General features: G+C 34.8%; 1 non-coding gene across 1 annotated transcript; it reads right to left on the bottom strand.

The window, feature by feature from the left end:
• Positions 1–4,223: 4,223 nt before the first annotated feature.
• On the bottom strand, positions 4,224–4,415 carry LOC146994274 (U2 spliceosomal RNA). Its single transcript, XR_015044283.1, has one exon. It is a non-coding gene; the product is annotated as a U2 spliceosomal RNA (small nuclear RNA).
• Between the last annotated feature and the right edge of the window lie 8,117 nt (positions 4,416–12,532).

Below are 12,532 nucleotides of genomic sequence, written 5' to 3'. Positions count from 1 at the left end.
ATAAGTTCTTTTATCGCTAACCTTTTTAGGAACATCTAATGGTATAGATGTAGTGAGTAATAAAAAATACACAGCAACACGGCTCGGATTGCAAGATATGTAATCCCATTCCAGAGAGGTGAAAAGGAGAATTTCCACCTCCAATTTCATGGAGTACACCCCAGTGCTTTTTTTTTAAGTCCTTGACATCCGCCATTCGCAGTGCTTTCTATAATTCAGGTTCCCAGATGATGTCCATGAAGTACTGCAAGAACAGGATTTCTCTTGTTTCTGACGGGCATTCTAAAAAAAAGGCGAGATGAGAACTTTTCGACATCCGTGGCATGTTCCTGAAGTGTTTCTGGGGGATTATGGTGAGACGATTTTAATTGAAGCCTGCTGTACTCTTTTAAACACTTCTGTCGGTTAGAGCTTCAAAGTCTAGTCTCTGGTTTTCTGAACGAGGTTGAAGAATATCCGCAGCGTCTGCTCTTAGAGAAGAGGCGAGACGACAGGCCTTAACTTGTGAATCCCATGCATTCGCATCCGCCACTATAGAAAATTGTGTCTTATATATATATGAGAGGAGCTCTTCTCATCATACTTGGATAGATTCAGAGAGGAACGAGCAGGCATGGGTAATCCATCAGTATTGCTCCCTGGCGTCGCTACGAAATTCTTGAACACGTGAACTTCTTTGGCGCCTGCAGAAAACCTATCATCAATTTGTTGTTCGATTTGCGTTTGGACGGCAGAAAAATCTTCTTTCTGTTTGTTTTTTTTGACACAAGAAACTCTGTAAACGATTTGTTGTTCACGGATGAAACTCGCTTTTCTATTTGTTCTTTGACAGAAGAAACCTTTGCTTCAATTTGTCCAACTTTACTTTCAACTGAGTCTGTTCTGACTTCCATAGCCTCAGATGTGTTTTCTCTTATGCAGGTAATTTCACTTTTCATTTCCTCTTTAGCAGCCCTTATCTCTGATTTAACGGATTCTTGACAAGATTCCATCTTTCCTTCAACGACTTTCTCCCCTTTAACTGATTCATGATCAGTTTCCATCCTTTTTTTTTTTTTTTTTTTTTTTTTTTTTGTCGCTCTTTCATTTTTGCTTTAACAGCTTCCATCTTTCTTTCCCCAGTTTCATTTTTACTTTAACAGTTCCATCTCTTCTTTAACGGAACTTCTTCAGCTTTCATTTCTTCTTTGAACGCAGCGAACTTTGGCATCAACTGCCTTATTTTTTCACCATTCGTCTTGTCACTGGCATTCAATAACCCTATGACACCAAAAAGTGTTGCTTGCGTACGGGTTCGTAACAGAATGAATGAAAAAAGTGTGATAAAATTTTCACAAAAATTATCCTTATCAAAAGAAATATAACAGAACGTTGGAATTTTCATCAGAGATATTCGTACAAGTGTTCACAATATCACGCAGTATAATCAGTAGTTAGACTTCAAACTACTAAAAATTTTTAATTGATAGAAAATTCCCTCGCCCCCCCCTCCACAAAATGCGCTTCTAAAGAGAAAGCTAAATCTGATATTTCAGTTCACACAGTACTAAAACAAGGCGCAATAACACTAATTCAGCAACTGAACTAAGATGTCTCTCTCCGGTATTTTACAGCTTTCAATCGGTCGCCAAAAATTTCCAGTAATTTCTTTACTTCTCGCAATTTCCGGTAAACAAAGAGGATGGAATTACGGTTAGAGCTAACACAGTATTCTATTACGTTTCTGGCATTTCAATTGAAATTAAAGAATTATCCATTTGTTCAGTGTTAGAAGCACGTGCTCCTATATTTTTACTTTTCCGACGTTGCAGCTGTCTGTTAAAATTTACCCCGCGCTCTATAGATGGGGAAACTCAAAAATTTTAATTATAATTCTACTAAAAATATCAAACTAAATACAAAATTCGTAACATGACTGCACGACTAAGTGAAAATATAAGAACAGCAAATGACCGTAATAAAATGTGGATTGTGTGTGCAAAAAATTCAGCATAATAAGTAGGTTAGGGATATTAGAAAAACATGCGAACCAATCATTGTAACTAAAAATGCAGGTATTAATCCTCCATTTACTTTCTGATCATTTGGAATATATTACATTCGAAGTTATTTGAAATTTAGTAATTTGATTTTATTCGTCTTCTTGAAATTCCGACTGACATTTAAACGATTTTAAATTTAGGAGCTACAATTGCTTCTCAGAGCACAGTACGCAGAAGAAGAGGCTTGGAAATAAAAGGTGTACCTGGAACTGAAGATTTCAATTTAGTTTTGTTAAAAATTCAAACTTTGTTCTGCATAATATTTTTCAAATTTAATCTAAAAAAACTAAACTGGTTTATATGCCAGTTTAGTTTTTTTCAGCGTTAACTGTCTGTTAACGCGGTACACGGTCAATAGAAAAGTAATAGAGAGACGTGGGCAAATACAAGACTTTCTACAAAGCCTATTGTGTTCAAAACAAGGAGATTAGGATACATGGAGATGTCGGGTGTGCGGTCGCTCTGTTAGGAAAATGAAGCAGAGGGAAGCAAATAGGCCCTGCCAAGTGAGGGCAAGAATGCCTTGCCTTTAATAGTGAAGAGAGGCAGAAACAAAGAACTTCTCAAATTGCAGTGTGTTTCGTCAAATTTAAGACGAGATTGTGACATGGCTAAAAATTCAAAAATTCTTGTAGCAAAAAAAAATCACTTTATTTTCACTTTATTTTCACACTTTATTTTCCTGCAAACGAATATTTTTATAGATGCAAAAATAAGTGAATGAATTAAATGTTAAATATGTGGATAACATTCAGATAGGCTTCTGAACGTATTTTCCGTGTAAAATACACAAAGAAACATATATAACGGACTGATCATGCTTGTCATTAACATTGGAGTTCAAACCGTAAGTAAAGAACAGACAAAGCAAAACAGAAAAAATTTCCAACGGGAAAGAATATGGTTGAATGTAGTTTATTTTAAAGTGTCAGCGTTTATATTACAAGCATCATATTTTATTTGTATTTAACTTTATTTTATTATTTTCCATACTTCCTGCAGATTTTCTAAATAATTTTTTTTTTAATAAGAAAGTATAAAAAAAGCTAAGGCTCTTAACCAATCAACCTGTTACTAGCTATATAATTTAAATGACTTGATGTTATTGTAAGTATCTCTTTCAAATTTATACGTAAAGAATTACCCTAAACCTGAACTTCTTTAATCGTACCATTACTTAAACAACTTTAGACTTCCCTCTTCAGATTCGAATTTTAAAAATAGTGTTCTTAAACCATTGCGCTACACGTATGTGTATAAATCACTAGCAGATCTTGAGAAACGATGTATATTAAAAAAAGTGACCACTGCTTATCTTTGAAATGATGCATTGCAGTTTTCAAATAGTAAAACATAATGATAGGCGAAAAGCACTAGGAAAAAGAAATATTATGCTTATATATTTAACATTTAAAAATAATACTAAAATAGAAATACGATAATCGGATAAATAATAGAAATACGCACCATCGACATTCAGTAGAAATTCAACTCATCTTATGAGGAATGCAGTGTTTCTCTTAGTAGGCGGGGCTTAGAAATAAGGTGTTGCAAATGTTTGATGCAATGGCCCCTTTTCCCAAAACACAGAGCATACAAATTGAGATTTTTGAACAAAAATTTCCAGCTACAGTGTTAATGAAAACAATGGAAATATTTATATTTTACATTTTATAGAGCTTTCAATGCTAACGTTATAGTAACATATGAAGGAGAAACGGACGTCAATAAAAGTATCACGTAATACAGCTCTGATTGCACGTGTGAGGAGTATCTCAGTTTATAAATATTTTAAAATTTAATAATGTAAGTAGTTTAGTTCTTTACTAAAAATTAAAAAATAAATTTAATTAGCTTTATTCTTTTCGAATAATACTTTAAAAGTTACTCTGAATAATAGCACTAAATTTCGGAAATGTCTGCGATTTTTCCTACACTTCTGGATAATTAACTATACCTGACACAAGAAACTCAATACCCTTTTACATCTATGCAATAAATTTGCGAAACGCACTAACTTTTCGTATAACGAACGTATTATCGGAAAATGATATTTATGTGTAATACTACGTGATATGATATAATAATATTGTGTGTAGCATATTATAAACATTGCCCTTCTCTTTCCTGCCATGCTGTGAGACTTAGGGAAACAAGCAACGTGCAAATTCTTTCCTTAATTTTAGTAAGGCCGCTCCCGGAGAAAGTGCAATAACGGGCCAACCTTTGGCAAGGGCGGTATAAATACCTAACCGCAAGTAGAGTGTTCAAAAATTAGATTAAAATCAGGACCCTCTGTAAGTGTCATATCAGATTTTAATGTGATAAAAACAGATACTACACTTGATTTTAGCCAACAGGCCGAGGAGCGATAACGTGTAATGGTTGCAAGAAATACTACCCATAGTTTCTTCTAACTGTTAACTACTGGTCAAATGTTTTTTCTCTCATCCTAGCGAAGGCCACAAAATTACAATATGTAAACACAATATCAAGTATCACTTCTGTATTGGGCTAGAGATATACAGGTTGTTTCGTACTAAATGAAGCAAAAACAAATATCGTAGTACAAATTCTGTATTCGATTTATTAGGCCCAAAGAGGCTGGAATACATACATAGTACGTCTGTGGTATCGCTTTGCGAGGAGAGTGAAGCCGGCGTAAACAAATAAGCTCTGCTAAATGACTGCAAAGAAGATGCTTTAGAAAGACACCTTCGAATCAAAATGAGACCAACAAGCAAACGTACTTATCAAGTTTACAGTATGTTTTCGCCATTTTAAGGCGATAAGATTTGAAAAATTCGTGTAGCAAATAAACTTTACAATTCGCTTTTTATTACGTGCGGAAGAAAATTTTTTAAAATGCAGAAGTAAAATATCTGAACCATTACATGTGTGAATAGTATTTGTATAAGTCTACGATAACTTTTTTCCAAATCAGATATATATAAAAAACAGATATAAAGTCCACTGAAATTTCCTTCCATACTATGCTGCTCATAATTCAAATTTCACACAGAAACAATAATTATAAAACAAGCCTCCCTCCTAGAGAGAAAGAAAAATGTATATATATTAAAAAAAAATTATCTAGTGTCTATTTCTATTAGCTTGTTAAAATAAATATAAAGATATTAAGAACAAATGCAATTTTTTTTTAGAATTTATATCAATATGAATATAATAGGAGCCACTGCAATTTTTAGGTGTTGTGGTCAAGAAACAATGTAATTATATCATTTCATAAGTTTCAGTGCAAACCAAGCTGATAGAAATAGAATTCAGATTAAATTCTTTTTATACTTATTTTAATGTTTTTCCGTTTTGAAATTTACTAACCATCGTTTCCTGCATTTATTAAACATCAGATGTTACTTGAGCAACTGAAATTTCACCCAGTCTTAATTAAAGCTCGCGTAATCGATTATTTTCGGAACGTCTTAATGTTTTGTTTATATTTAACATCTGAATCGAGACGCAGTTTTCAGTTCAGCCATAATACTTTATTAGCTATTAGCATCTTCTTGTATTAATGAGACGATACATGAACGCGTTTGCGCGCTTATGGACGCAAGATTCGGCAGAACATTGTTTTATGATAGAGATTTGTACCGTTAAAAATAGCATTTAAAGAGAAAGAAAGAGAAAACTTGCAAAGGAGGAAGTGTGTGTGTGATTATGGCAAAGCCTCGAGGGCTATCTGCCTAAGAGGAGGTATGCCTTCGTGGAGGAAGGGAAACTGGCTCGTATAGACGTTACACATGGGGAAAACCACGAAAACGCCAATGCAGCCAGCCCGTTCGCGGGATTCGAACCTCGGACCGAACTACCAGTGTTCAGCGACTTTACCGCTCGGCCGCTGGTGGGCCCTTGCAAAGGAGGAAGAATATAATTGAATATGGCTTACTTTAAAGTGTCACAATTTTATATTGTTAACGTCCTATATTATTTCTATTTAATTTTTTTTCACTTTTTTTCTGCAATAAAGAATTCAAAACACTGTATGCACAGCGCCAGCGTCTCGCAGTGGGTGGTGCTTAGAAGTAAGCTGTAGCTGGAGTTTGATATTATAACCCATTTTTAATGCAGATATTGATTTTGAAAAATCTTAGGTACGGAAACAGGAGAAAATCACTGAAAAAACTTTACTTGATAATGTATAAGTTCTTTTATCGCTAACCTTTTTAGGAACATCTAATGGTATAGATGTAGTGAGTAATAAAAAATACACAGCAACACGGCTCGGATTGCAAGATATGTAATCCCATTCCAGAGAGGTGAAAGGCAGAATTTCCACCTCCAATTTCATGGAGTACACCCCAGTGCTTTTTTTTTAAGTCCTTGACATCCGCCATTCGCAGTGCTTTCTATAATTCAGGTTCCCAGATGATGTCCATGAAGTACTGCAAGAACAGGATTTCTCTTGTTTCTGACGGGCATTCTAAAAAAAAGGCGAGATGAGAACTTTTCGACATCCGTGGCATGTTCCTGAAGTGTTTCTGGGGGATTATGGTGAGACGATTTTAATTGAAGCCTGCTGTACTCTTTTAAACACTTCTGTCGGTTAGAGCTTCAAAGTCTAGTCTCTGGTTTTCTGAACGAGGTTGAAGAATATCCGCAGCGTCTGCTCTTAGAGAAGAGGCGAGACGACAGGCCTTAACTTGTGAATCCCATGCATTCGCATCCGCCACTATAGAAAATTGTGTCTTATATATATATGAGAGGAGCTCTTCTCATCATACTTGCATAGATTCAGAGAGGAACGAGCAGGCATGGGTAATCCATCAATATTGCTCCCTGGCGTCGCTACGAAATTCTTCAACACGTGAACTTCTTTGGCGCCTGCAGAAAACCTATCATCAATTTGTTGTTCGATTTGCGTTTGGACGGCAGAAAAATCTTCTTTCTGTTTGTTTTTTTTGACACAAGAAACTCTGTAAACGATTTGTTGTTCACGGATGAAACTCGCTTTTCTATTTGTTCTTTGACAGAAGAAACCTTTGCTTCAATTTGTCCAACTTTACTTTCAACTGAGTCTGTTCTGACTTCCATAGCCTCAGATGTGTTTTCTCTTATGCAGGTAATTTCACTTTTCATTTCCTCTTTAGCAGCCCTTATCTCTGATTTAACGGATTCTTGACAAGATTCCATCTTTCCTTCAACGACTTTCTCCCCTTTAACTGATTCATGATCAGTTTCCATCCTTTTTTTTTTTTTTTTTTTTTTTTTTTTTGTCGCTCTTTCATTTTTGCTTTAACAGCTTCCATCTTTCTTTCCCCAGTTTCATTTTTACTTTAACAGTTCCATCTCTTCTTTAACGGAACTTCTTCAGCTTTCATTTCTTCTTTGAACGCAGCGAACTTTGGCATCAACTGCCTTATTTTTTCACCATTCGTCTTGTCACTGGCATTCAATAACCCTATGACACCAAAAAGTGTTGCTTGCGTACGGGTTCGTAACAGAATGAATGAAAAAAGTGTGATAAAATTTTCACAAAAATTATCCTTATCAAAAGAAATATAACAGAACGTTGGAATTTTCATCAGAGATATTCGTACAAGTGTTCACAATATCACGCAGTATAATCAGTAGTTAGACTTCAAACTACTAAAAATTTTTAATTGATAGAAAATTCCCTCGCCCCCCCCCTCCACAAAATGCGCTTCTAAAGAGAAAGCTAAATCTGATATTTCAGTTCACACAGTACTAAAACAAGGCGCAATAACACTAATTCAGCAACTGAACTAAGATGTCTCTCTCCGGTATTTTACAGCTTTCAATCGGTCGCCAAAAATTTCCAGTAATTTCTTTACTTCTCGCAATTTCCGGTAAACAAAGAGGATGGAATTACGGTTACAGCTAACACAGTATTCTATTACGTTTCTGGCATTTCAATTGAAATTAAAGAATTATCCATTTGTTCAGTGTTAGAAGCACGTGCTCCTATATTTTTACTTTTCCGACGTTGCAGCTGTCTGTTAAAATTTACCCCGCGCTCTATAGATGGGGAAACTCAAAAATTTTAATTATAATTCTACTAAAAATATCAAACTAAATACAAAATTCGTAACATGACTGCACGACTAAGTGAAAATATAAGAACAGCAAATGACCGTAATAAAATGTGGATTGTGTGTGCAAAAAATTCAGCATAATAAGTAGGTTAGGGATATTAGAAAAACATGCGAACCAATCATTGTAACTAAAAATGCAGGTATTAATCCTCCATTTACTTTCTGATCATTTGGAATATATTACATTCGAAGTTATTTGAAATTTAGTAATTTGATTTTATTCGTCTTCTTGAAATTCCGACTGACATTTAAACGATTTTAAATTTAGGAGCTACAATTGCTTCTCAGAGCACAGTACGCAGAAGAAGAGGCTTGGAAATAAAAGAAGGTGTACCTGGAACTGAAGATTTCAATTTAGTTTTGTTAAAAATTCAAACTTTGTTCTGCATAATATTTTTCAAATTTAATCTAAAAAAACTAAACTGGTTTATATGCCAGTTTAGTTTTTTTCAGCGTTAACTGTCTGTTAACGCGGTACACGGTCAGTAGAAAAGTAATAGAGAGACGTGGGCAAATACAAGACTTTCTACAAAGCCTATTGTGTTCAAAACAAGGAGATTATGATACATGGAGATGTCGGGTGTGCGGTCGCTCTGTTAGGAAAATGAAGCAGAGGGAAGCAAATAGGCCCTGCCAAGTGAGGGCAAGAATGCCTTGCCTTTAATAGTGAAGAGAGGCAGAAACAAAGAACTTCTCAAATTGCAGTGTGTTTCGTCAAATTTAAGACGAGATTGTGACATGGCTAAAAATTCAAAAATTCTTGTAGCAAAATAAAATCACTTTATTTTCACTTTATTTTCACACTTTATTTTCCTGCAAACGAATATTTTTATAGATGCAAAAATAAGTGAATGAATTAAATGTTAAATATGTGGATAACATTCAGATAGGCTTCTGAACGTATTTTCCGTGTAAAATACACAAAGAAACATATATAACGGACTGATCATGCTTGTCATTAACATTGGAGTTCAAACCGTAAGTAAAGAACAGACAAAGCAAAACAGAAAAAATTTCCAACGGGAAAGAATATGGTTGAATGTAGTTTATTTTAAAGTGTCAGCGTTTATATTACAAGCATCATATTTTATTTGTATTTAACTTTATTTTATTATTTTCCATACTTCCTGCAGATTTCCTAAATAATTTTTTTTTTAATAAGAAAGTATAAAAAAAGCTAAGGCTCTTAACCAATCAACCTGTTACTAGCTATATAATTTAAATGACTTGATGTTATTGTAAGTATCTCTTTCAAATTTATACGTAAAGAATTACCCTAAACCTGAACTTCTTTAATCGTACCATTACTTAAACAACTTTAGACTTGCCTCTTCAAATTCGAATTTTAAAAATAGTGTTCTTAAACCATTGCGCTACACGTATGTGTATAAATCACTAGCAGATCTTGAGAAACGATGTATATTAAAAAAAGTGACCACTGCTTATCTTTGAAATGATGCATTGCAGTTTTCAAATAGTAAAACATAATGATAGGCGAAAAGCACTAGGAAAAAGAATTATTATGCTTATATATTTAACATTTAAAAATAATACTAAAATAGAAATACGATAATCGGATAAATAATAGAAATACGCACCATCGACATTCAGTAGAAATTCAACTCATCTTATGAGGAATGCAGTGTTTCTCTTAGTAGGCGGGGCTTAGAAATAAGGTGTTGCAAATGTTTGATGCAATGGCCCCTTTTCCCAAAACACAGAGCATACAAATTGAGATTTTTGAACAAAAATTTCCAGCTACAGTGTTAATGAAAACAATGGAAATATTTATATTTTACATTTTATAGAGCTTTCAATGCTAACGTTTTAGTAACATATGAAGGAGAAACGGACGTCAATAAAAGTATCACGTAATACAGCTCTGATTGCACGTGTGAGGAGTATCTCAGTTTATAAATATTTAAAATTTAATAATGTAAGTAGTTTAGTTTTTTACTAAAAATTAAAAAAATCAATTTAATTAGCTTTATTGTTTTCGAATAATACTTTAAAAGTTACTCTGAATAATAGCACTAAATTCCGCAAATGTCTGCGATTTTTCCTACACTTCTGGATAATTAACTATACCTGACACGAGAAACTCAATACCCTTTTATACCCCAATAACTCCGATATAATGCTCTCTGAAGACATGGATTCTGGAATGGTACTGTTTCGTTTAATGCTGGACACTAGATCACATGCTCCACCACTTTAGCTTTCTTAATAACTCTCTCTTTTTCAGTTACATTTTCAACTCTCACAAGGATAACAGTTCTCGAGAAGTCGACGAGTGCTGAGGCTGATGGTACTCCTTTCGGACTATATATTGGACTATATATTAATATATTGGAATATTTTATGACGCCGTATCCGAAGCCGAAAAAAGACATTTCCGCTACGTATCCAGGAAGTAAAAACTCTGTTCTTGCGGGTTTTGCGATATCGTCTTGAGGTACAATTTTGTGGGTAGATTTCACTTCTTCATCATTAATTCCGAACAGGGTTATGTCATCAGAGGCGGAATGCAGTTCGTTATTTTTAAATCCAAGGAAAATTTTATTTCCCTAGAAAGTCGAATCTGAGTATGCAAGTGTCTGTAATCTCTGTCACATATACCGTGTGATGAGAGGCGGCTCTTCCAAACGTGATGTTAGCGTTTAATATTCCGTTGATTTCGATCCTCTCGCCTGACAGAGCCTGGAAGGTAAAGCTGCGTTCACACTGGTCCGTTAGGGCGAAAAGCGGCGACGGAAAAAGACGCTCTCCGCATAAGTCAATTCACACCAGCACGTTGTCATATGCTCACACTAGATGGCGCTTCATATCGGAAACTTTGGGGAAAACTTGAAATTTTTGTGCGGTATTTTCACTTTTTACGATTATATTTTTGATTAAAATGTATTTAATTTCTGCTCGATTAAAATTTATTTTACTTCTTGCTTTGAGTAAGAGAAGCAGAATGCAGTGGTTTATATTAATATATGAGAAATGATTGCAGCAAGGAGATGCAAATTATTTAATTGAAGAAATGCTCTTGAACGAAACGAAATTTCTTTTAATTACTTTCGCATGACACCTCATCAATTCGATAAATTTCTAGCCCTCGTTGAACTATTTATTTAAAAGCAGAACACTAATTTTTGTCAGAATATCACAGAAAAGAATCGTTTGGAAGATAGGAATAGGATATTCCAGAAAAGGATTCAATTTTCAACATCTGTGGCGAGTTCCTGGAGTGTTTTCGTGAGCTTCTGTTGGCGGGATTTTAATTGAAGCCTACTGTAATCTTTTAAACATTTCTCTCCAAAGCGCAGCTCCAATGCGCCAGTCAGTGCTTCTAAATCCAGCCTTTGGTTTTCTGAGAGAGTCTGAAGAATATCTGCTGCATCTGCTCTCAGAGAAGCGGCGAGATGACAGGCCTTATCTTGGGAATCCCATCCGTTCGCTTAAAGCAGTATTGGAAATTGGGTCTTATAGACTTGCCAAGAAGACTTTCCGTCATATGTGGATAACTTCAGGGAGGGGAGGGCAGGCATAGGTAAAAAATTTAAACCACCAGAATTGCTCTCTACCATCGCTACCAATTTCTTTGGGGTATCAACTTCTTTAGCGACTGGAGAAACCCTGTCATCAATTTGTTGTTCCAAGGCAGAAACTCTCTCTTCTATATGTTCTGCAGAAACTCTCTCTTCTATATGTTCTCTTAAAGAAACGCTTTCTTATATTTCTCCTTTTACGGAAGAAACTGTTTCTTCAATTTGATCTCTTACAGAAGAAACTTTTTCTTAAATTTGTCCGACCTTATTTTCGACAGCGTCTATTCTATCTTCCATAGCCTCAAATTCATTTTCTGTTACGCAGGTAATTTCTCTTTTCATTTCCTTTTGACCCGCTTCAATCTTTTCCTGACGAGAATTCATATTTTCTCGTTAGGAAACAGATAACAGATTCATCCCTTCTTTAACAGAATCTTCATCTTTTCTTTAAATGCAGCAAAGGCTGCCATGAATTGCCTTCCATCGCTCTTGTGATTGGCATTCAATATCCCACTTCTGTCACCATATAGTGTTGGGTGCTTACGGGTTCGTAATAAACTGAATGCACACGTCCGATGAAAAATGAATAAAATTTATTATTATCACAGCAAATAAAAAAAAAACGCTTAAATTTCCTTAGAGATATTCGTACGATATCCCAATAGCTCACAGTAGTTATCTTTTAAACTACTAAAACGTTCAAGAGAACTTAATTAAAAACAGAGAAAGCTAATACGATTCCGCCGCGAATTAGCTACAATCATTAACAGCAATAAGTATACAACTGAACTGAGATGTTTACCTCCAGCATTTTATAAGCTTTTTAAATGCACGAGCACATTCTCGTATTTTTCTGGATAGGAAAAGCAATTAC

This window comes from Stegodyphus dumicola, chromosome 11 (genome assembly GCF_044657685.1).
Source record: "Stegodyphus dumicola isolate Sdum_Otavi_A_Nest chromosome 11, ASM4465768v1".
Lineage (NCBI taxonomy): Eukaryota > Metazoa > Arthropoda > Arachnida > Araneae > Eresidae > Stegodyphus > Stegodyphus dumicola.
Note: the sequence above shows the minus strand (reverse complement) of the source record. Positions and strands in the feature narration are given on the sequence as shown.